This window comes from Opisthocomus hoazin, chromosome 4, assembly GCF_030867145.1.
Source record: "Opisthocomus hoazin isolate bOpiHoa1 chromosome 4, bOpiHoa1.hap1, whole genome shotgun sequence".
NCBI classification, from domain to species: domain Eukaryota; kingdom Metazoa; phylum Chordata; class Aves; order Opisthocomiformes; family Opisthocomidae; genus Opisthocomus; species Opisthocomus hoazin.
The window spans coordinates 75,440,032-75,465,947 of record NC_134417.1 but is presented as its reverse complement, the minus strand read 5'-3'; the positions used below and the strand labels follow the sequence as shown (position 1 = coordinate 75,465,947).

The 25,916-nt window shown below is 43.1% G+C and overlaps 1 protein-coding gene across 2 annotated transcripts in view; it reads right to left on the bottom strand.

The window, feature by feature from the left end:
* GPR158 (G protein-coupled receptor 158) overlaps positions 1–25,916 on the bottom strand; it is a 209,119-nt gene that overhangs the window by 59,318 nt on the left and 123,885 nt on the right. The window lies entirely within an intron of this gene.

Genomic DNA, 25,916 nt, shown 5'->3' with positions numbered 1-25,916 from the left:
AATTCCACTGACTTTTCTTAACTGAGTGAAAACATGTACCCAGAGAAGAGGATAGAACAGACAAGGGCATTTTCCTTCAGCTATTCCAGTAATATGCAGCTGGTCTAATTCTGGTTTGATGGTTTGTATTTACTAGGTTACACTTCAAAGTCATTCCCCCTAATAAACCTAGCAAAATGATAGCTGCTCTTTTTTCTCTGCCAAGTGATTCTGCCATGCTAAAAATGATTGCACTAGCCCTTCTCTGTCCAAACCACCAAAATCTCAATGTCATATCTGACTCTTTCTTCCTTGTATATTTTCCCTAAGCTATATCAAATCTCCCTACGCATTACCATTTTCTGAACAAAAATAACCTTTTTGTTCACTTATGAATTTCTCTAATGGCAACAACAGAACGTTCCTACTGGCCTTTTGCTCTATCTACCATGTACCATGCATGAGGACAACACTCCTTAAACAGTAACATAAAGCTATTTCTGCAGCTATAGCATGTATACAAGCATCATTACCAAGTAAAATGCCACCCTTCTCTACAACAGAGCTGCTCAAATGGTGAACTCAGTCACGAGCTGAACCAGGAGTCCATTTCTTCTCATTCCAACAGATGTTGTCCCTGGTGTCCTGAGGGATGATCCCATACTCCTTCCCACTCGCCTGGCCCCACCAGCAGACTGCTGTCCCAGGGATTCAGCTGTGCACTGCCCCTAGCCCACCGGTAGACCCTGCTTGGTCCACCAAAGCTAGATCCAGTGCACCCACCTGTCTGACCAGAACCTGGTTGAATGACCCAATGCATGGTAGTACAAATTAATTGGGTAATCCTGATCTAGAGAAAGAAAGCACTGAAACATTTCAGGCCATCTGCCACAGTTTCATTTAGAGTCAGTACATTCTGGCGGTAGAGGTAGTATTGTGCCTACTGGCTGCCATATGATATTATTTCCCTGACTAAATGCTTTTCTATGTGGGAATTCAAGCCCAGGATATTGGCCAAAAGCCCAGGACTACGTCCTTTGTGTGGCACAGACATATTTAGGAGAGTGGGGGCAAAAATGGCAGACGTGGGCTGAGAGAGATAGAAGAAGCTGCTGTGCTTTGCTGGCATGTGGTTCTTTTTTTTTTTACAACAGAATCAAGTTATTTCTTTAAAAGCTATGGCTTGTTGAATCAAACCACGGTGCAAAATTTCATGTGCTTTTGTCACTGTTATTGGACTGACATGTTTCAAGGTAGACGTGTTCTGGGAATCTGACAAATTCTACATATAGGGAAGGGAACAGCATGCAGCAAAAGGCCCACTCCTCCTTGGAAAATTAGCTGGAAAACCAAAATGAATCCACACACACATGAACACGCTTGTGTAAATAGAACATCCAGTGAGAAGTTTCTCAGAAAGACCTGAATGATATAATGACCTCTTATCCCAATATACAGTTACACACATTAGGACAGCTGCAGAATCAGAGCAAAGCCTGAGGTTTGTCAGGGGGTAGCAAACACACTGTTTCATCTTTGATTCTTCCACACTAGAAAAACAACGCCAAAAAAGACTGGCAGGGAGAGACTCCGAACATTTTAAAGTTGATCTGAAAGCAGAATTTTTCAGATGATTGAAATGGCAAGGTTTGAAAACCTTCTAGGCACAGAATTTTCTGAGCATGGGCAACAACTCTTTTTGCCGTGAAATTCGACACAGCAATTCTATGTGCGGTTGCTCATTGAAATATTAACTGCTTGTGTCTAGAAAATCTCATTGATTTGCATTGAACCATTTGTATGAGCAGCTGTGGCATTTGGCTGGATATCAACCAAGAAAACATCACTTCCAATGCAGCATGGTGTGAGCTGGCATGTGGCAGCTCACCGTGAAGGCTGCAGAGGCAAGGCTCTGTTGGAGAAAACTGTTCTCATTTCCCCATTTCAATGTAGACACTTCTGAACTACTCCTTCGCCCAGCGGTCAAGCACATTGCGGAAGCTGTTAAAGATGTGATCCAAGTTTGATTCCCTTTTGGGCCTTTTGAAAATCTCCTCCTACGTTTGTATGACAAAAACAGTTGCAATGCCCTCCCAAGGGCCAATATCCATTTCTACCTAGTCTTCCATAACTTGCATGTGGTCTGGCATGGACTTTGAACAGCAAGAATTGCTATACTTATATTTTGCTTGCTTCTTAGGCTTTCCTGAAAGTTATTCTTAGAGTATGTCCTTCCCATCAGGACTCACCAGGATGTTCAGCTGACTGCCCTCTCTAAGCTTTTGTCAGCATCAAGTCTCCTATAGTGAACTTTCAGGGCACAATTTTAAAACTGAATAATCTTTAATGGATTGGAGGCAAAGGGCTACAGAAACACTGCCCTGGAAGCTCAGTACATGAAAAACCATGCTCATGTTTTTCATCTTAGTGGAATCACATTCTTGCAAAGAATATATAAACGTATGGCTACTGCATTCCATCCCTCACTCTCCCTAGCTAAAAAACAAACAAAAGAAACATAACACAGAGAAGCCTTGGGTTTGCTTCACATCAGCCTCTTCTGCCTTCTGGTTACCAAAACCCCCATTCCCTACTGTTCTTCCCAGAGACAAGCCTTCCTTACAGTGACAAACAACATGCAGCAATAGGTTGCTGAGCTAGGAGTGTAGGATGAGCACAGGATTCACCCACATACCCAGGCTGCTCTGAAGAGAACAAGGGAATCCCTCTGCAGTTCTAAAAGACTATTCTGCCCACCAAAAATCTGACAAGAATTAATTTTTCCTTTTTGCTTTTAGAATGCATTAGACCATGATAGCAGCATAAATCTCATTAAAAATGCTTAGAGGTTTTGCTGATGGATGTCACAAAACCTATTTACTGTGCATAAGGAAATGTGGTATCCTCTGTTTCGTCAGCTCCTGAAATTCATTTAAATACTAGACATCAGTTTCTGTTCCTTAAAGGACAAAGATCTGGGGAAAAAAATGTTTAGAAACCAGAAGAAGAAAAGTCAGACAGTGCCTGTTAATGTACCAGTTACTGCAGCTGTGCGTGAGACTTCATAAACCGTAGCTCATCTTTGCCATATGGACAAATGCATGTAGATGTTTGCTTTTAACCTCAACGTGTTTTAGGCTATTATTACCCTTGCCAAAACATTGTCCCAGTAGTCACGCTACCACTTGTGGAGTCAGAGATGAAAAGACTTTCTAAGGTCACCAGCTAACTGTCAAGTATGTTTAGAGCTGGAGAATTACAGACAAGGAAGAGAGACTTAGCTGGCTGACACAGCATTCAGCCAGCTCAGTTATTCAGCTGACATGATGGACAGGCACACAACGCTCTCTAAAGACAATGACTAAAGTCGACATAGGTGCCTCGCTCACTACAGTAAATTTTTGTTATCGGGACAGGTAGGACAGTAACAGTGCAAAGAGAACTAACATTGAACAATTCTATGTTCAAAAGCATAACAGACATTGTCCTCACAAAAAATGAGCAAATAATGAGTTTTATAGCCTCAGTGTTACTGCTGCTTAAAAGATATACAGCATTTAGAAAGACTCTTTAACAGAACAAAAAACCTAGAGCTCTGTAATGTTAATAGTGAGCAATACTTCTGTGCAACACAAAATAGTCTTCTGTTTTTCAGATTAACTTCACTGTGCATGTTATGATAATTTTGCCCTTCACCTTGGGCATCAGATCCAGGTGAAAATATTTTAATTAATATTGTGCAGATTCCCAGGGTGTATTGACTGGGATTCAGTCTGCCTAGATCAGGCATATAATTTCCGCCTGTATTGTAGAGTTCTGGTAAATCAGTCCTACTAATGCAAGTCCCAGAGATAAACCATGGATAAAGTCAGGTACCTTGAAGAACCTTGAAGACGTTCAGGACTTCAGCTACTTGGACAGAATCTTGGCCTAAACGCTTCGCACACGTATCTCCACTGACTAGAAAGGTACTTCAGATGTATTTTAGGGAAGTCACTTCACTATATGTCAATTAATAATATGCATTAGGAGGACTAAGCCAAACACTCTGTAGGCAGCTCTAACAATTTTATAATGTATTTAAGACACATTGCCTTTTACTTTGATTCTTAAGCTATAAAAATCATACAAATAGATCAAAAACTCATTTTCCTTTTCAATCATCAAATTTCTACACTCCACATTGAGAGGGAATGGGCAATGTTATAATGTCTCAAAAGATCAGAAGTCAAAGATTTGAAAAAAATACATGGAATTGTCACTGCTACAAATCCTAAACCTAAAAATGAAAAATTTTGAGCAGGACCTTAACTCAAAAACCCCAAGGTGTTCACTTTTGAACTCTTTTTATTTTTGCCCTCAGTTGTAGAATCACAAATGGTTTGGGTTGGAAGGAACCTTTAAAGATCGTCTAGTTCCTAGTGCTGTGGACAGGGATCTTATCCATGTCAGATACATGGAAATGAGATCCAGAGCTTAGAATTTGAGCATCAGCATCATCTGGTTATGGATCTGAGATGAAAGTCACCTACTTTAGATTAAAGTGACGCAAAAGTATTAATGTTTTTTCTTATTTTCAAATAACCAGATTTCTCTTGAAATTGTGCCTGCTTAACTCAAAAAGCTTTTCAGGACAACCACATACATTTTTATTTAACTTCAGAATTTGCTGCAAGTACTCTGCACCGTTCAATGCAGGACATTACGCAGCCATTTAAGATAATGCCTTTTGGCCTAATTCCGTTAACAAGCACCAAGGAGATATTGTGAAGAGATCCATCTGATCTGTTCTGCTGCCCAACACCATCTGCCCTTGCCTGACTGCAATAGCTGGCTTCGGCTGTCTCTAGGCAGTTCTGCTATGGAACAAGCCATCAGCTGCCTCCTCTCAGTATCCCGCTGTGCTTGGAGATGGGCGGTCTTCTCTCTTCTGCCATGTTTCAGTAGTTTCTTGCAACACGTAAAATATCCTCCCGGGTAACCTAGTACACCAAGTCACCTATTAATGCTTCAGCCCTAACACTGAGAAGGGATTTCCAGCAACAGAGATGCAGTTTGCAACGTTAGATAAGCTTGCCATCCAAACTCATAGCAGTCTGGCACTACGCTTTTCAGAAAAGGACCAATCCACTCGTATGTGGGCACACTGCCACCTTAACAGATGGGCATGAATGAAGGCATTCATGAGCCTGTGTACACTACGGGCACCACATACCACTGTTTGAAACACGATTCACAGCTCAGAGCATCTGCTTAAATATTAGTGAATGCACAACTCATTATCCAATCCTCTACTACCAACAAATATTTCCAGTGCAATTGCACAAAACATTTTAGAGGTATCACAACAGCTGAATATATGCTTAGGCTAATGACATAAGAACACTTCCCTCCATCTCTATCCCATTTTTTCTAAACCATACATGCTTTTATGGACAAACAGCAGCATCAAACCCTGTTATCCTTGCAAATGTCACAATTTTAAAGCAGAGTTGTGCTGGATCATTAGCTCAATGCCTCTATAAAGCACACAGTTGCTGCAGGAAACCACAGTAACTACTTGGTAGGTTTTATGCTTGCCTCTGAATTGGAACTGAATCAACTCCCCAGTACACAGCATTGGAGGCACTCTGCTGCTGGGGGCAATATATTTCAGATAAGATGTATGTCAAAGTCAAAATACTTACAGCCATTTAAGATCTTTTGGGTTTCTTCATAAAAGAAGACAATTTTTCCCAGCCACCCACACCAAGTCCAGCTTGAAATCCTGCCTACTGAAATCCTCTTTCCCTCTCACTATACCTTCAACTGTAGATAGGTTTTCTCCATTGCCTGTCTTAAAACACACGTTAAACCTCTGGCTGTGTTTCAGAAAGGACGTGTGTTGCCTGTAAAGTCTTTTGGAAATCCATGATGCAGTGTAAGAGCACAACCCCCAGTATCAGTGTAAAATACCAGTACAGACTTCTAGAACTTGATTCATCAGAATGGTTTGCTATCACTAAGTTTTATTATACTTCGAATTCATCCCCATCAGGCAGTAACAGCAGATCTCTAAAGCTCTTTATGGAACATATTTTTTTACAGTTGAGCCCATTTAGCCTCCTGAGAGATTTATCTGGTGATTAAGCAAACGGAACCTTCAAGATAATTCTGGTTTGACACAAGACTGCAGACTTAAAATGCCTTTTTGTTGATATACCTTCAATTATTTTACCTCTTTTTTTTTTCCTGTTCATAAGGCAGATCTCAGCTAATGCTTGATAGGGCACCTCTGAATAGGTTATTTTGAAGAAAATAAATCTCCATGTGACTTCCAACATGCCATCATGTCTTTCCTCCAATTTGAAGACAAAAAGTCACATATCCTACCAGCTCCGGAAATCTTCCTTTATAAGTAACCTGAACACACGGCCTGAAAAGGCATTTATTTGCCATAAATTCTAGCCTCTACTTAGAGTTATTAATGATCCAGCTTCACTGTTCCTATTTATGTTGGCCTACTGAATAGTATGCTGAAGTTCAGTAATAAAAAGTTAACATACAATCCACAATGTCTTTAAAAAAAAGACATCCTTGCACTCCATAAACAGATTTGTTCACAACAAATGGAGTGTTATGCTCAACAAGGCCCATGCACTACAGCAGGGCATTACAGGTTTTTTTTCCTAATAATGGCTAAACCGTTGTCAGAAGACAATTGCTTAGCTTATGAGAGATGCCCTGGCTGAACCAGTAATAAATGCTAAGGGTCACAGGGTTCCCTAAGGATGATCTTACAACCAACAAGAGAAAGGGGATACAAAGAAAGACAAGTTTATATCCTCTTTGGAGAACGAAAAGGTTAAAAACTAGTATTACTAAAAGGACTAGTCCCCTGCCCCAGGCAGCTGTGGGAATCACGTGGGGAACTGAGGAGAAAGAGAAATCACCTTGAAATCCAGCTAAATCAAGACATGTCTTAGCACATGCTTTCTCTGTATCTGTCTTCAAACACAGAAGTTAATGCCTAGCTTTTCACTGTAATAAACTATTTATCTTTAACTGTAAACTTCTCAAACACAAAGAGATATTTCAACGGCGCTGGCCCAGGTAGTGGTGATCCTAAAACAGTAAAACATTGTCATTCAGGAAGTATTCCATCTCCCAGCCTAAGGGGCTATAGGCACTGGGCTGCTGGAGGTGGCAAATGCAATTTCTTGGGGGCAAATGTTTACCCAGGAAAGGTGTCTCCCTGACCATTGGGAGTTATTGGATGCTTCTGCGGCATCCAGTACAAGACAGTGAGAAGGTCTGAAGCTCAGAAGTTCTCTTGAGAGAATGACAAGTTGTAGCACAATGAATAAAATACCTAACACTGAAAAATAATTAAAAATCTATATAATAGCTCTAGTCACATCCCATCTTAAGAGAGAAGAGAAAATAAAGTCTGAACTGCATACTACTCTTTCCTTGTTCTCATTCAAATGTATTTCTGCTCCACCACCACAATAAAGCAAAAGAAGCAAATACTTTTCAGGGAATCCAAACAGGAATGGGCTTGGTTGACCCAACGGATCTTCTTATCCATCCGCTTTGATGTGCCAGTTATTTCTCCACCTTTGGTATCTATGTATCCCTCATACGTATATTGGCTCACTTGTGACAGCCTCACATTCTTTAATACAGTTACCCTAACAGCATCCCGAACAGCCTCCAAAGTCAGTCCCTGAGGACCTAAGAGCTGGCTGATTTCAGCAGTTCAGAGACTTCAAGCCGGCCAGATGTGGACTTGGCTGGATGTCAGAAGTTCCCAAAGAAATCCACACATTAACACAGAAGGTTTAAAATCTGTTTAAACAACATTTTTAAAAACAGAAACAACTGTTGTGTTTGAAAATTTAAAGCCCACCAGAATCCATGTAGCTAACTGTGCATAGGGGAAAAACATTTTTCCTGTCTCGTGTAGGTCACTAGCCACAGCCTTGAAGCACAAAATTAATGTATAGTCACTAATCTGATTTTAAAGATACTTAGGATCCAGCCAGGGAGTTAGAAGCCTTTAACTTCACTAAAAGGCAACTACCCAAATACTTAAAAAATATCTAGCTCCCTGTCTTCAAAAAGAGCTGCAAGTATTAAGAGCACTGTATATCACATTGACACTCTGCACTCTTTCATTTGATGTTTTCTCTTCCTAACCTTATACACAAAGGCCTTGGATTATTTTCCAATTAAATATTGAAATACATGTGAAAATATGGGTTTCCTGATCATCCAAATGGTCAGGATTTGAGTGAAGATTATTAGACATGCTCTGCCAGAAGCAACACTAAAAGCAAAGACGAGCAGGTGGGACATTCAGGGCTTCAGCCACACGCACGCTAAGGATGAGAAAAGCAGCACGAGTGAAATGTAGAGGAGACCCTGAGCTCCTTAACCATTCAATGCTTCTATTTTCAACGTTTGCACTACATTCAAAAAATGTAATTCAAAATTAATACAAGTAATTTCATTGGAACGCTTTATCTAGGCAACAGGTATGTATGCATAGGCATACTTCAAAAACTGTTCACACCAATGCAAAATATGAAAGTGGAAAATCAAAGGAAGTTGTAAAGTCAAAATATCTTCTAAAATAGTTAATTCTTCCACCAGTTAACTTTAATCCATGTATTTCTTTCATCTATTCATATGCATTTTTTTCAGTGTGACATGCCACTTGGGTAGATGACAACAGTCAACTGCATGTCCTAGTTTACCTATTTCATATGTGAAAAAAAGAACTTTCTTACTGGATGTACTACTGTCATCTTTCCTTAACAAAGATGTGGTCACCCAGGAAGCAGAAAGAGAAACATTTTAAGGAGCTGAAACATCTCTAATGAAAAAGACAGACATCTATTCAGCCCAGTCATTTGCCAAATACATGACACATTTTAGCAGGGTTAAGAATATGCTGGTTTCGTTTTATGAATAAAGAAATGCACTACACAACGCACCATTTTATTAAAACCAAGAAAAATCTAACAATTCTTTTTAAGACCACATCTTTGATTTTAAGAAAAAGGAACTTCTTCAAAACATAATGGTAGCCTGTATTAAAATAAATCTTGCAAGAGTTGCAGCTAAATCAAGACATAATAGACTAAATTATTCAGAGCAACTTGCCAAGTATACTTAATGCAAGACACAGGTCATAAACCAGACTCACACAGACTTTTGCATTCCATTACAATATGGCTGAAATCCGTACAAATACACAGTGCAGAGAGGGGTTTTTACATGAGTGTTTTCAAATAGTGACTTCTACCTTTTCTGGGAAAAAGAAAACATGCAGCTATTTGGAGTTCCAAAAAATCCTTATCTCCTGGTCTTAACCTAACAAAGCCAACGAAGCATTTAACACCAAGTTTGAAAGAAAAAACTACCCAATGGTTTAGGTTCTTCAGGAATACCTCCTTCATGGCTGCATGCTCTCTCTGAGGTACACATTGGAAGGTTCCCCAGCCAAGGTAGGAATTCTATTGACACCAACTTACTTGGAAAAGATAATAGGGACAGACCAGGTCTTTCAAATATCCTGTTAAACCACAGAAAGCGTAGAACAGAACTGGTTGTTTCCCTCTGCGGGAAAGTTCTTGCCTGTATTTATTTTGACAACCAGCAATTTAGAAAACCTCTTGCCACAAAACACCAGCCGGATATCGCAATCCAGCCAGTTCTGATTAGTTTACTGCAGACATCACTGCTGGAACTATTGACTTTTCATTTTCAGCTTACGTACCTGTAGCAACAACAGCAGTGGGGACAAGCTAAGGCCACAGCGTAACAAACCTCTAGAGGAACTGATGGGAACACTCCATCTCTTCATGTTCCCAAATCAAGCACGAATGCCCGTCTGGGAAATCCGCTTTAGGTAAGCTGAAGCTATTGGCTTCAGTAGAGAGGTAATTGGGTGAGATGTGAAAACGGGTGACATACTCCAATGACATGATCCCACTGGTCTTAAATCTACATTAACCATATTAAGCTAATTATGTCATTAACATAATTAATTAATTATGAGTAATTAACAAAGTCCAGAAGATACCAGCCATGGCTGCAAACTCAAAATTCACTCCATAGTAGAAACTACAAAAACAGGAAAGAAATGCTATTTCTCTTCCTGCTGACAGTCTTATGGTTCTCATGTCACACGGATATGAACATTCTTGCCTTCCAAACAAATTGTGGACAGTTTGTGTGGCTAAGAGGGCCAGAGTGCTCGCGATCTTTGGTTCTAGTCAAAAGGAAAAAAAAATTGTTTATATAAATCCAGGCAAGAAAAATACTTATGCAGTGTTGTGCAGATATTGATAAATTATTATGACTGAGAAATTAAAACAAATATAGCAAAATAAATTTCTATTTTCAAAACAATCAGGCTCTTCAGATATTTTCTCAGTCACATATGCTCTCCAGGTGATTTTTAAAGAACAGCGTAAATCAGCTCCACTCTTCTCTGCATCACTGGAGCAAATAAGCCTGCAGAATCAGCCCTCCTCTGCGCAGAGCGTAGGCACATGCGCCATGGGTCCTCTTCTCTGAAAACACAGACACATCCATAGGTAAGTCACTGCTTGCATACAGACGGCTTGGGGATGCTGCAAAGCAGTAGTCTAATAATCGCCTAATAAAGGCGAAGTGAATGCGATAAATGTATGAGTGGGATTGCTACCGGGGTTGCCTGGAAGAGCACAGGACTGATCTCAGTGAAGGAGGAGAACTTTCTTCTTATGCGTTCCCAAGACAATTCTTTTCCTCCAGATTTTCGTTAGCAACTTTTTCTTCACAGAACTTCTATTTTGTGATGTATTCTGCCATTCTGGTTCTTAAGTACGGGCAGAAAAGAAAAAACTCAATCACCTCTATAATTAGAGAACAGCTGAGATTACTGGAAGGACTACAGACAAGGAAATATGCTTCTCATTTCCTCACTGCATTTAGGCTCCAAGGTGCAGGCAAACGAAGACTACAGCACAGTTCCTGTCTTCCTATTCTCATTGTCAGTCGGCCATTGAAAACATACTAGAAATAAATTCTGCTACTGTACATTTATTGTCACCAGGGCTGCCATTTGTCTAGGCTTGTAAAGCATGCACCACATTTCTGACTGCTGCTCTTGCTACCTAAGAAGTGCCGGGAGCTGAAGACTCTTCAGAAAAGCATTTCCTTCAGGTAGGAGCTCCCAGGTCTTGGCATCTGAATCTGAATTCAGAGGTAGCTGGGCCCTTACACTCTTTGCCACGTACATGCAAGATACTGTCAGATCAATTAATCAATAACATTTTGACTCTTTTAGAGATAGGATATCCTGCCTCTCAGGGAATTTAACCAGCACACTTAACCCTTAAGCAGAGAAGTCTGACTCACCAGCCTTTCAAGTCCTTGCATTAAAGTGAACAACTAGGTCTCAGGAGACATATGAGTTTTACTTCTCCTGTCACAGAGCTTCAGAGGAGGAAAATATTCTTGAATAAACAAAAGCAGTACTGAATAAATACTTGGATTCTGCAAAAGTGAATGCTTTCAGAAAACTGCGAGATCCTACAGACTACAGAGCTACATTGACACTATGGTGCTGCAGAATTTTATTCTGTGTTCATGAGTATATGTGTTCATGTGAGGAGATAGTTGTAAATAAAACATCAATCCTTTATTTTTAAGCGTAAGTTCTATATACACAGGCATTTCCTAATCCCTTCTCTAGTTGACATGCATGTATGTGTGTGTTTGTATATATAAAATACATTGCAGTGCTTGTACGTATATATTTATATCTATACATTTATATACAGAAATAGATTTGGTGCTTTCCCTGTCATTTCCTTTTTGCCTGCAAAATCATGACTCTCTTTCAAAAGTTAACTACTTTTCATACCATTTCTACAGCGCATGCATTCCAGAATAGCAACATAATTCAAGTATATCTGTGCTGATATTTTCTTCTTTATGAAAAGGAAAACAGAACTTCATCAGTATCAGTCTCCTCCAATCCTAAGCAACTCTGAAATACACTTGTAGTGCAGAAGGGTTCACAGGGCATCTCCATGAGCCACAAAATACTCATTCACATGGTACGTGAGAAAGTCATCTTCTCTATATTCACTCTTCTTCACCACATTCAACTAGGATGATTTGATACTATAATCCCTATATTTCTATAGGAAACAGAAAACGGGAGTGGGGCTTCTACACAGCTGAGCTAGGGAAGACAAGTGAAACACCTAAATCCAAGACTGTCAGTGTCAGCTCCCTCTGTATTCAACGGGGAGCATCATGGGCAGAGGGCAACTCACACCGTCCTTCCACAGGCACCCCAGGTGGGTTACGAACGCTGTCCTCCAGAGGTACCTGCTTTTTCCACAAGCTATCAAGGGAGCCTAGAGGTAAAATGTGATGTTCAGAGTTAAAATTAATAAAAAAAAACCCCTGCACTGCAAATAGCCACTCCAAAGTTTCACTCACAGTTCTCAGCACCCTCAGCACTCTCTCCTTCTCAAATGAGTTCACATGCAGCTAGTAACCTGGTAGACCATATAAAGCCAATTCTTCAAATCTGAAATACTGGAGAACAAGCTGGAAAAGGTTTATTATTTAGCTTAATTTAATATTTACTACTATTTTAAACTAGGGGGTCTCCAAGGAAGCAAAGAACTTTAGGACAATCCAACTGATTTGGAAAGAAATGGGCCTAGAACACAAGGTATGTTTTGTAGATTTTAAGGTAACTATCAGGGAATGCAGAAACACAGAAATAAGATGGCAATGAAAGTAACACAGGCATTAGCTCGTTGAGGGTTATGTTCAGAATGGACATGTGCCAGTTCCATTACAGAAGAAAAATGCAACAGTCTTAAAATAAGAAGCAATGATCTCAGACTAGCCATATTGAATATAAGTTGTCAAGAAGCAATCTCAAGCAATGTATCAGCAACATAGCCAGATGAACTTGGAGAAGCCTGAGAAGAATTCTTCTTTACGGACCTCAAGAGGAATATTTCTTTCATAGTACAAGAACAACACACTCAACTCTGAAAGAGCAGTCTTCAAACGCTTCAACAAGGTGGCAACCAACTAAACAGAATAACAAATCAGAACAGAAATCTCCTCTTGGAAATGCTGCATGGAAGTGGAAAGTAGGAGGGATAGATGTTGGAGCAAATCTTCAGGAAACTGAGCGTGGACTTGAAAAACTTTAAAGAGTCTGTGGAGTCACTGAGCAGCTGGTGAGAAGTTTGAAGTACAATGGTGCAGGAGAGAAGTCAGGTGAAACGGGAGTTGCACAATCTGAAATCATTGACTGGGGGAGACTAAGGGTAATAAATTCTCCTCTGGAAAACAAAGTTTCATGACACCTCAATGATCTGTATTGCTGCTTATCACCTGAAAAATCAGCAACAGTAAAATCCCTAAGGAATAATAGGCACATGTCCTCTTCCAAATATTGCATTTGCTAACCTTTGCATAGATACTGGTTATCCGTAAAACGGCACTGGCAAATGCATGAGTAAACATATTGATGAATTCTTAGTTGTCTGACATGGGCAATTTCTTTTTCAAAAAGAAACAGATAAAGCACAAAAATATTTGAGATGTAAGGTTGTATTTGATGGACATACCTTTGATCTTTAACATCTTTTTCAGCTGTCATTAAAAACTTTAACCCTCTCTCTCACTTGATATGAAGTCTTTTCAGGTCTGAAAGATTTGAACTCAAACACCCAGAACAGCATTAGGACTTGCAGTTTGTTTTGCTGAACTATGCTTTCCCTGTATCTTAGGGTTTGGGGTTTTGTGATTAAAATTGCCATTCATTTCAAACATGTAAATTAACTGCAGAGAAATCAATTGTGGATAAGGAGAAGAAACTCAGAGAAGCAAATCTTTTATTATTTTGAAAATTTAGTGGAATTAGACAAAACAACAAACCTGTCCTCAGTGCAACAATTAGCAGGTTTCTGAGTAAAGTTCTTGACAGTTAATGCTTTGACCTGGAAAATAACAAACTTCAAGCTATGTTTTTCCAGTGATAATAGCTGAGGTCTATATGCTACTTACTGCTCGTACCTAAAAATAACTTAAGCATTCATTGGAGCATGCTACAGCATCTCAGAGCCAAAGTGCTAAAACTTTCTTCAAGGTAGTACAAGTTTGTATCTTCTGAGCCAGAGAGGGGAACTGAACCTGGATGTCACATCCAGAATGAAAACATAAACAAGTGGGATCTTGGATAAAAAAGCTACTGATAGGTTGCTTTTTTACCACCTATACTTAGTAAGAAAGTAAAGCTTGCATAGCGCACCTGAAGAAAGCGTTCAAATTTGCAGCCCTTTGTGAAGGAAGGCATTTTCCCACGCATGAAAACTAGGCAGACCATAAACCACAAATTCCTCTCTCTTCAGCACATTCAACTCTTGGAGCTACCAAAGCAGGCGTGCTGGCTTCTGTGTCTCTGTGAGCACACAGCCCTCTAATGTAAAGAGCACCTCACTTGACCTCAAGGCACCAAAATTAGGCACTGCAATCAAGAGCTGCAACGCCTAACCCTTTAGTAAGTTGAGTCCTTAAAAGACTCTCCATGATAAAAATTGAAGCTATGTTAGGAAACACGTTCTCTGCTAATGGCTTAACTATTCAACCATCTTTGGTGTCCTCCTTTCATAGACACCAACCAAAACAGCAATAACCCGTAGCTGCTGGTTCCCTCCTGTTGATGTAGCTGTAAAAATAAAGCATTAGAAATACCAGTCTGCCAGGACAAGATCTCTTCTTTGCATTCCTGACACATCTCACTTGCACGGTCCACAAAATGCGTCCATTAACAGACCAACAACATAGCAGAAGGAGGCTTTCTTCAAATGTTCCACTCCTTTCTGAGCACAGGGGGAGTCCTCCAAACATTTCATTGATTTATCAAAGGAAAGACCCACTCTCTGCATATTCTACTGCATTTTGTTGCTAGTCAGGCCTCTGCATTTCACAACAATTATTTATTTATACGAACTTCCTTCTCCATCCTCCCTACCAAGCTGCTTGGGGTGTTGGATAAAAAACTGTACAATAAAAACAGCATAAAAGCAGAAGGACAAAATATTTAAGAGCAAAATGAACAGTTATCATGAGAACTCAGAATAAGATGGTAAACAGAAACCAAAATAACCAAACGCCAGGGGGCCAGGAAGAAACACAGCAATTTTTTAAAAGAGAAGTCAGGCTGGTAAGATAGACAGAAAGACAGATAGCAATGAGATAAAACAGCCGAGCAGTGAGACCCCATATCTGAGACTGGCCAAAACAACTTCAAGACCCACATTTAGATAAGGAGCTGGGAGTACTCAAAAGGCCCTGACCTTCTTTTTCTTTCAGGTTTGTGAACACTTACTATATATATATCACAACTATTTATGATTTAAACCAAACCCACTAAGGCAAATTTTGACAGGACTGTTTGTGACATGTCTGAGAAAAATGCATTACTTTAGACGGTCTAAGGAAATGAATCTAGCAGATTCAGTGTATCATGCTACAAATTTCATCTACTTTATGAAAGACACACAGGGAAGGGAAAACTCCCATTTCTTTGTAACCACAAAAGCTCAAGAATGTCTGCCACGCTCTCCAGACCAACAGATTACTCAGGTAGCATTTAGCAACAGGGACTTCTCTGTCCTCTATTTCTTTTTCTCTCTTTCACTCTGAGTGCTTTAAACTTTATTTTGTTCCTGCTCTCTAACCTATTTCTTAATCAGTAAAGACTAAACATTACTTGAAGCCAGATCAAGGTTCCAAACTTTTTTTTTTCATTTGTTGAAAATAACAGAGAACGACTTTTCCCAATTTTACTGTCTTCTCAATAATTCATTCTCTGTCAACTTGCTTGTTTGTTTCATCTGATCCATATCTGGGGCCTTGTCATTAATATAACAATAGCACATACTAATTATGATGGAAAATATTAGTTATCTACTATGAAATTAATTTTATGTCTACAATTTCTTGATCACCTCTCCTGTCTGCTATGCACACTGGAGAGTCAAAACAGAAATGAGTGCCTCTCACAACTACTTTACCTGCTATGAAAGGCTTTTGATGTTGCTATCAGGTTAGCCCAGTTTAGAGATACTTGAGGAAAGTCTAATATACTAGAGGTTTCTTTTCCAAATGTAGTAAAGCACTGATAGCACTTACCCTAAACAGAGAAGATACCCTGCCTAAGAAAAGAAGTGCTCTTTATTATTTGTTAACACCCACCACCAACAGCAGTAACTATAGCCCACAGAGTCATCTCAGCTCGAGGTCAAAAGAGATCAAGTTTCTTTTCCTGTAAACCTCGTAGTGTGTCATGTCTGTTGGTTCCAGAAAAGTTACGTAAAGAGTAACTAAAAATTAAATTTAGATTTTTTTCAATATTCCTGGTGACATCTGAAATTGGCAGATACCTTATTGTTACCAATACCAAATCTGTTAATCTTGCTTAAGATTTACACGATAGGTATTTAGGGTACATTCTGATTCAGCTATCTTCCAAAATTCCTGGGTCTTCATAAAACAGACAATATGATTGCCTAACAGAGACTTGTGTTGAATTAATGGTTAATATAGATGTCCCTAGGGTTTTAAAAGATTTGTTAAGACAGCATTTTTCTTTCTTTTGTAGCAACAACTGGTGACTTCTTGATCATAGACTGGCTGCTACTACAGCAGTAACTTACTTGGAATATGATTTCAAAGATGTAAATATGCCTCAAGGCTTGGAAAGCACATACAAGTTTAATAAATACAGATATAAATAGCTGACTAAATAACCAAGCACACAGACTTTTACAGATTAGTTCTTCACAGCTTTCAAGGCGATGCCATCAATAAAGACAAAAGAAAGGATGAGCTGACTCCGTGGGTCAGGAAGCTCTGCCAGGGTTTCAAAACAACATTTCAGTGGTTCAGCATGCTGGTGATTTCAGATTGGGAGTTTAATAGCGTGAGCTGAACATTGAGAACTCGTGCTCGCTACCCCAATACACGCTGTATTTGAGAGGATTAGGCTAGTATAACAAATTAAGCAAGATCCGTAGATTTAACAACATACTACTGGAATATATAAAATTATTTTGGACTAATGTGACAACTTGCATACTTGGATTTTCATGGAAGAAGACATCTGAAGATTAAATCATAGATCCAAGATTTAAAAACAGTGGTTATTTTAACTAATTCCTACTAAAAATTCCCAAATTTAAAGGAAAGATAAAACTCTAAACAAGATAAAATGCTTGAAGGAAAAGTGGAAAGAACTTCCTTATGCCAACAAAACCTTACTTTTCTTCCTGAATGTCATTATAGTCTGCATAAATACCACCATATGCCACAAGAAATATACCTGTTGGATATATATGTAGCAGGTTTAAACATTTCTTTCAGTGAAAATGACCAAAAAAGTTTTGATCATACAGCAAAAGCAGTAACAATATGCATTTGACAGAAAAAAAGTTAAACGAAGAGCTATTAAGATTTCCTTTCCCTTTATCCAAAAAATGTTTCTTCACCAAACTTTGTACACACACCACGAAGCAGAACCAAACCGCTTTCTAATATGCTCTCCGACAGCAAATGCCCGCAGTGGCGATGTGCTGTTGCCTGATGGAGCCCAGCCACGGCGGCAGCAGAGAGCATGCTTTCCTACGAGAAATTCACAGCGCATCTTTCCTCCATCACAGAGCACTGAGATTTCAGCACACCCCAGGAACACGCCTGGCCTTCACGTCAGATCTGCTCACGTGCGCCAGTCCGATGCATTCAGAATATCTCAGAATTAACGTGTATGTACACTATGACTATGTTTTGCATTTTCCAGTGGATTTGGCCCTTCAGATTACTTTTAAAACCAATGACCCTGACACTGACAAAGTTTCCAGGTATTCTAGCCTGCTTAGGTTTACTTTTGCCTGCTTTTTGGCTTACTGCCTTTCTCACTACACTTGAATCAATCTCACACTGGACGTACAAAGCAAGGACTTCATAGTGTCTGCAATATGTAAGAGGACAAGAAGACAAGTAACTGGTAGTCTGTACTTGCCAAGGGGTGTAAGGCATCTAAAGGATTACATTAACTTCAAGACTTACGCATTGCTGTTAGTCACAAAAACCTTGCGTAGTCTTACCCGCAGCTGAAGCCCCTCCAGCACTACCACTCCACACAAACAACCCCCCCAACTCATGCCAGTGCCTAACTATGCAACACCCAACTTTCTGAGCCCTCTGCAGCTGTCAGCATATAGGAGGAGTCAGTCTGGCTGGCAAGGCCAGACCAGGGGACTGAGTAACCTCACTCAAGCCACGGAAAAGCAGTTTTAAATCCCCAGTTAGTCTGAGAGAGTTCAAACACCCTTATCCGTAATAGCAAGCCAACCATGAGGCAGCTCCGTGATCTAAAGCTGGCCTGTTCTCAACCCACACTAGCAGAGCCGCTCCAGTTCACATGGGATGCCTGAAAGCATTCACTGGGACAGTCTGTACCTTAGGAGCTCAGGTCACTCCCCTAAAAACAGTCAAATCTGAGTTCCAAACTCACAGTTCTGTGACTATTTAGTAGAAGACAAAAATATTTATTTGCGTAAAACTGGGACCTCTTCTTGCTCTTGCCCCTTGACATGTCAAACATGCCCACTGTTGTCCCCGCTATCTTAAATCCTAAAATCTTAAATCCTTAAATTTCTAGTGGGAGCAATGGATTTTCTTCTTACTATTCCCCGCTGCTTTCTTTATCAACTAATATCTTGTCATGCAAGTTGGGTGCAGCTCCATAGAAATCAGTAGATTAGCTCTGAAATACAGTTCACATTGGACTGGAACCAGGTTTTTTTCTGTTAGTATTTTTATGGCTTAAATCTTTTCAAGTCTAAATCAAATATTTTCAGATCATTCTCATAGAGTACCTATCATCTCTAGCAGTATAAAAAGTTGCATACTACCAGACATCTGCGAAGATGAAGAATTCACCATCAAATATGTCCTTGCTCATACTTTTAATAAAATATTTTAAAACACTTTCATTGTTATTATTAGTAACAGCCATTTGTAATGTAATTCTTACTCATTGATCAGGACCCTGCTGTGCACGGCACAGATATGCCAAACACCCCTGTACCAAAGAGTTCATAATTTAAGTATGAGATGAGAAACCACACATCAATACAGAGGAAGCACAGGGAAAGACTAAAAGATTTATCATCTACAATTATGTAAGTGGTGGTTTAGGAAAAGAGAAGAAAACTTGCAAGGAGAAGTGAGAATTAACTGTGCAAGCAAAGAACAAGCACTGAATGTACAATCTGTGGTTTTACAGATATCTTCTATTACATGTAATTGTGACAATGAGAGAAAAGTCAGCACTATATCAATTGTCCTGGGTTTGGCCAGGACAGGGTTAATTTTCACCAGACTCCAGGAAGGGGCACAGCCAGGGGGTGGGGGCTGACCCCACCTGGCCAAACAGAGCCCGGTATTCCATACCATGTGCCGTCACGCTGGGTTCCGGTGGGGGGATGCGGCGCGGCGGGAAGGCACTCGCGGCTTAGGGGGGCGCAGCGCCGGTCCGGTTTCGGGAGAGCGGCTGTCTGGGTCATTACGGTTCGTTGTTGTGTTTTCTCCTTATTTGTATCGCTGTTGTTCCTGTTTTCCCTCTGTTTGCTGTTCTGTTAAACTGCCCTTATCCCGACCCACCAGTTTCTGCCTCTTTCTTTCCATTCTCCTCCGCACGCCGGCGGGGGGAGGGGCGGCCGCGTGGCGCTTTTGTTGCCGGCAGCAGCCGAAACCAAAACATTTAATTTGGCGCCCAAGCGTGGGGCAGGGATAACGGCAGGGCTGAGCAGCGGGTGTTAAAACTGTTTTCTTAGATTTGCTTAAATTTTGTTATACGCATTTTTCTGTGTTAAGTAGTCGCCGGTAAAAAAGAAAAAAAAAAATGTTTCTGACTTTGATCAAGTGGCTCTGCTATGTAAATCCGTACTTGCACTATGTGTTCATTGCCATGCTGTTCATCATGGCTGGGAAAAAGATCAGGATGATGATTTTCCTCTACTGTACGATATCGACTTATGACATGATAGCATCACTGTGTATGAAATTAGGCTTGTATTTGCATGCGGCACTGCGGTCATTTCCATACCTCGGGTCCTATGTCTTAGAATTTGTGAATAATCAAACCCAGTCTGTGGGGAAAACCGAAGGGGATACCTTCCCCCACTCTTTCGCCCCCCCTCTTTCCCTCAGGCTGGTCCTAACGGCTTTTGAGAATTTCGAGTACCCGTGGGATGCTCAGGCCAGCACTCTCCTTTTGTTCTGCCTCCTGAATGGGTTTCAGCTTTTGTTTAGGGTTAAGCAAGTCGTTAAGAACATCGTGCAGAGACCTGCCCCGGGGCCGGATAGCTGTGAGTGGCTGGGTGTGTGGGACAGCATGGGCAAGTACCTAGGGCAGTGGACACCCCCGATGTTTTTTAAACTCACCCCTGAGCAAGTACAGAATCCGGAAAAACTAGTAAAATATCTGCAAAAAGTGTGTTGCCACCCTGGGAACTCCAGAGAGACACAGATCACAGCAACGTGCTGGGGTCTGGCCCACGCCTACCGAGCCCTGTTCAACACTGTTCAGTGCCTTAAAGGGGAAAGGGGGGGAAGCGAAGCGGCAGGCGCTGTGACTGGCGCTGCCCCCCCAGCCGGCCCTGCAGCCCCTCCAGCCCAGCAGGCAGTCCCAGCCCCCCCGACCGGCACCACGGCTGCTGCAGCCACAGCTGCAGGGTCTGCCTCGGTTTCCCCAGCGGACACAGCAGCTGCTCCAGCCCCAGCTCCAGCCACAGGCACAGTGACTGAGCCCAATGACCAACCTGTGCCGGTAGCAGTCGCCCCCGTAAAACTAAAGAAAGACGCAAAGAGAGCAGATCGCTCCGGGAGGGATGACGATGAGCCAGGGTCATCACGGGAGACAGAGATCATCACCCGGTCCCTGTCCCTGGGCGAGCTGCGAGACATGCGGAAAGATTTCAGCCGCCACCCAGGCGAGCACATTGCCACCTGGCTGCTGCGGTGCTGGGATAACGGGACCAGTAGCTTGGAGTTAGAGGGCAAGGAAGCCAAGCAGCTGGGATCCCTGGCCAGGGATGGGGGCATTGACAAGGCCATTGGGAAAAAGGAACAAATCCTCAGCCTCTGGAGGAGACTTCTGTCAGGCGTGAGGGAGAGGTACCCCTTCAGTGACGATTTTGTATGCTATCCTGACAAGTGGACCAATATGGAAAGGGGTATTCAGTACTTGAGGCAATTAGCTGTGCGGGAGCTGGTTTACTGTGACACAGACGATGAGCAGGTACCCACAGACCCAGATGAACTCCAGTGCTCACAATCCATGTGGAGGAAGTTTGTGTGGAGCGCACCCTCCTCGCATGCCAACTCACTGGCAGTTGTAAACTGGAAAGGTAAAGACGCACCAACAGTGGATGAGGTGGCTGTCAGACTCCGCCAATATGAGGAAAGTCTCTCTTCCTCCCTTGTCTCAGCTGTGGAGAAACTGGACAAGCGACTAGACAGGAATATGTCCTACTCCCCACCTGTACGGGCCAGTGTCTCAGCTATTAGGGGCAGGCGTTTCTCTGCTCAGGAGAGGGAATACAGAGGCTATACACCCCGGGGCATCCTGTGGTTCTACCTGCGTGACCACGGAGAGGACATGAGGAAGTGGGATGGAAAACCCACCTCAAGTCTAGAGGCACGAGTGCGTGAGTTGCGAGGTAAAACAATCACCAAAGGGGATTCTGTTAGGAAAAATGCCGCTCCAGTTTCCAGAAGCCAGCTCTCCAGACCAGGTAGACAGTTTGACCTTGATTCCGATCCTCTGGAGGGGACCTCCAAGTCATTTTTACAGCAGGTGAGCAGCAAATTCTCTGACGAGGATTAGAGGGGCCCTGCCTCCAGCCAGGTGGAGGAAAGGGACAACCGTGTCTATTGGACGGTGTGGATTCAGTGGCCTGGCACGTCAGATCCACAAGAGTATAAAGCTCTAGTGGACACTGGTGCACAGTGTACTTTAATGCCATCAGAGTTCAAAGGGTCAGAGCCCATTTGCATTTCGGGAGTGACAGGGGGGTCCCAAGAGCTGAGTCTACTGGAGGCTGAAGTGAGCCTCACTGGGCAGGACTGGCAGAAGCACCCCATTGTAACTGGCCCCGAGGCTCCGTGCATCCTTGGGATAGACTATCTTAGGAGAGGCTATTTCAAGGACCCAAAGGGGTATCGGTGGTCTTTTGGCATAGCTGCTGTGGAGACGGAAGAAATTAAACAGCTGTCCATTTTGCCTGGTCTCTCAGAGGATCCTTCCGTTGTGGGGTTGCTGAGGGTTGAAGAACAACAGGTGCCAATCGCGACCACAACGGTGCACCGGCGACAGTATCGTACCAACCGAGACTCCCTTCTCCCCATTCATCAGCTGATCCGTCAGCTGGAGAGTCAAGGAGTGATCAGCAAAACTCGCTCACCCTTTAATAGTCCCATATGGCCAGTGAGAAAATCTACTGGAGAGTGGAGACTGACAATAGACTACCGTGGCCTGAATGAAGTCACACCACCGCTGAGTGCTGCCGTGCCAGACATGCTAGAACTTCAATATCAGCTGGAGTCAAAGGCAGCCAAGTGGTACGCTACAATTGACATCGCTAATGCATTCTTCTCCATCCCTTTGGCAGCAGAGTGCAGGCCACAGTTTGCTTTCACCTGGAGGGGCATCCAGTACACCTGGAATCGACTGCCTCAGGGGTGGAAACACAGTCCCACCATTTGCCATGGACTAATCCAGACTGCACTGGAAAAGGGTGAAGCCCCAGAACATCTGCAGTACGTCGACGACATCATTATATGGGGCGACACAGCAGAGGAAGTTTTTGAGAAAGGGGAGAAAATAGTTCAGATCCTTCTGAAAGCCGGTTTTGCCATTAAGCGAAGTAAAGTCAAGGGACCTGCGCAAGAGATCCAGTTTTTGGGAATAAAGTGGCAGGATGGGCGCTGTCAAATCCCAATGGATGTCATCAACAAAATAGCAGCTATGTCTCCACCAACCAGCAAAAAGGAAGCACAGGCCTTCCTGGGTGTTGTGGGTTTTTGGAGGATGCACATCCCAAATTACAGCCAGATTGTAAGTCCTCTGTACCACGTGACCCGGAAGAAGAATGATTTTGAATGGGGCCCTGAGCAACGACAGGCATTTGAACAGATTAAACGGGAGATAGTTCATGCCGTAGCCCTTGGTCCAGTCCGGTCAGGGCACGATGTTAAAAACGTGCTCTACACCGCAGCCGGGGAGAATGGCCCAACCTGGAGTCTCTGGCAGAAAGCACCAGGGGAGACTCGAGGTCGACCCCTGGGGTTCTGGAGCCGGGGATACAAAGGATCCGAGGCCCGCTATACTCCCACTGAAAAAGAGATTCTGGCAGCATATGAAGGCGTTCGAGCTGCTTCAGAAGTGGTCGGCACTGAAGCACAGCTCCTCCTAGCTCCACGATTGCCAGTCCTGGGCTGGATGTTCAAAGAGAGGGTCCCCTCTACGCATCATGCCACCGATGCTACGTGGAGTAAGTGGGTCGCGCTGATCACCCAGCGTGCCCGAATGGGAAACCCCAGTCGCCCAGGAATTCTGGAGGTAATCATCGACTGGCCAGAAGGCAAAGATTTTGGAGCATCGCCAGAGGAGGAGGTGACACGTGCTGAAGAGGCCCCACTGTATAACCAGCTGCCAGAAAATAAGAAACAGTATGCCCTGTTCACAGATGGGTCCTGTCGCATTGTGGGGAAGCAGCGGAGGTGGAAGGCTGCTGTATGGAGCCCTACACGACAAGTCGCGGAAACTGCCGAGGGAGAAGGTGAGTCCAGCCAGTTTGCAGAGGTGAAAGCCATCCAGCTGGCTTTAGACATTGCCAGTCGAGAGAAGTGGCCAGTGCTCTATCTTTACACTGACACTTGGATGGTGGCCAATGCCTTGTGGGGGTGGCTGCAGCAATGGAAGAAGAACAACTGGCAGCGCAGAGGCAAACCTATCTGGGCTGCCCCACTGTGGCAAGATATTGCTGCCCGGCTAGAGCAGTTGGCTGTAAAAGTCCGTCACGTGGACGCCCACGTCCCTAAGAGTCGGGCCACTGAAGAACATCAAAACAACCACCAGGTAGATCAGGCTGCTAAGATTGAAGTGGCTCAGGTGTATCTGGACTAGCAACATAAGGGTGAACTCTTTATAGCTCGGTGGGCCCATGACACCTCGGGCCACCAAGGAAGAGACGCGACATACGGATGGGCTCGTGACCGAGGGGTGGACTTGACCATGGACACTATCGCACAGGTTATCCATGAATGTGAGACATGCGCTGCAATCAAGCAAGCCAAGCGGGTAAAGCCTCAGTGGTATGGAGGACGATGGCTAAAATATAAATATGGGGAGGCTTGGCAGATTGACTATATCACACTGCCACAAACCCGCCAAGGCAAGCGCTATGTGCTCACAATGGTGGAGGCCACCACCGGATGGCTGGAAACCTACCCTGTGCCCCATGCCACCGCCCGGAATACCATCCTGGGCCTGGAAAAACAAGTCCTGTGGCGACATGGCACTCCCGAAAGAATCGAGTCGGACAACGGGACTCACTTTCGCAACAGCCTCATAGATACCTGGGCCAAAGAACACGGTATTGAGTGGGTGTATCACATCCCCTACCATGCACCAGCCTCGGGAAAGATCGAACGTTACAATGGGCTGCTAAAAACCACTTTGAGGGCAATGGGGGGTGGGACTTTCAAAAATTGGGATACCCATTTAGCAAAGGCCACCTGGTTGGTTAACACCAGAGGGTCCACCAACCGGGCTGGTCCTGCCCAGTCAAAACCTCAGCGCCCCGTGGAAGGGGATAAAGTCCCTGTAGTGCACATGTGGAACATGTTAGGGAAGACGGTTTGGGTTAGTCCTGCTTCGGGCAAAGGCAATCCCGTCCGCGGGACTGCTTTTGCTCAAGGACCTGGGTGTACCTGGTGGGTAATGCGGAAGGATGGGGAAGTCCGATGTGTACCTCATGGGGATTTAATTTTGGGCGAGAATAGTCCATAAATAAATTGTATAAAGTTAATTGTTAAATAACCCTGTCACTGTCTGTTATCACTGTTATAATTGTTATATTTTGTACCAGTAGTAGCATAGTAAGAATCGTCCAGATTAAAGAAGGATGAACTTTTTCGATGAAAACCTAGCAGAGCACAGCGATGATGGAACTGGACCTGGTTTTCAACAACTGGCATCCAGCAACTTCATCAAGATCAACATCTCCTGCAGACTGTGGGCACGGGCCGCACCAGATGCATCAGCTGTGAGCTCCGGATGCAGCAAGTGACCGCCCATCACCACACATCACCTCCCCTGCCACGGAAGACCATTACGACAGATGGAGCCCGAAGTCATGGATTAAATGAACTCAATGGACACTTTAGAGTGATGATCCATAGACTAAGGGAATGATATCTGGAGACAGGAGAAGTGGTGGTGATCAACTGGAAAATGGGGGACCTGGGCATGACGTAGATGGTATGGAATAAGGGGTGGATAATGTCCTGGGTTTGGCCAGGACAGGGTTAATTTTCACCAGACTCCAGGAAGGGGCACAGCCAGGGGGTGGGGGCTGACCCCACCTGGCCAAACAGAGCCCGGTATTCCATACCATGTGCCGTCACGCTGGGTTCCGGGGGGGGGGGGGGGGGGCGGTGCGGCGGGAAGGCACTCGCGGCTTGGGCGGGCGCAGCGCCGGTCCGGTTTCGGGAGAGCGGCTGTTGTACGGTTCGTGGTTGTGTTTTCTCCTTATTTGTATCGTTGTTGTTCCTGTTTCCCTCTGTTTGCT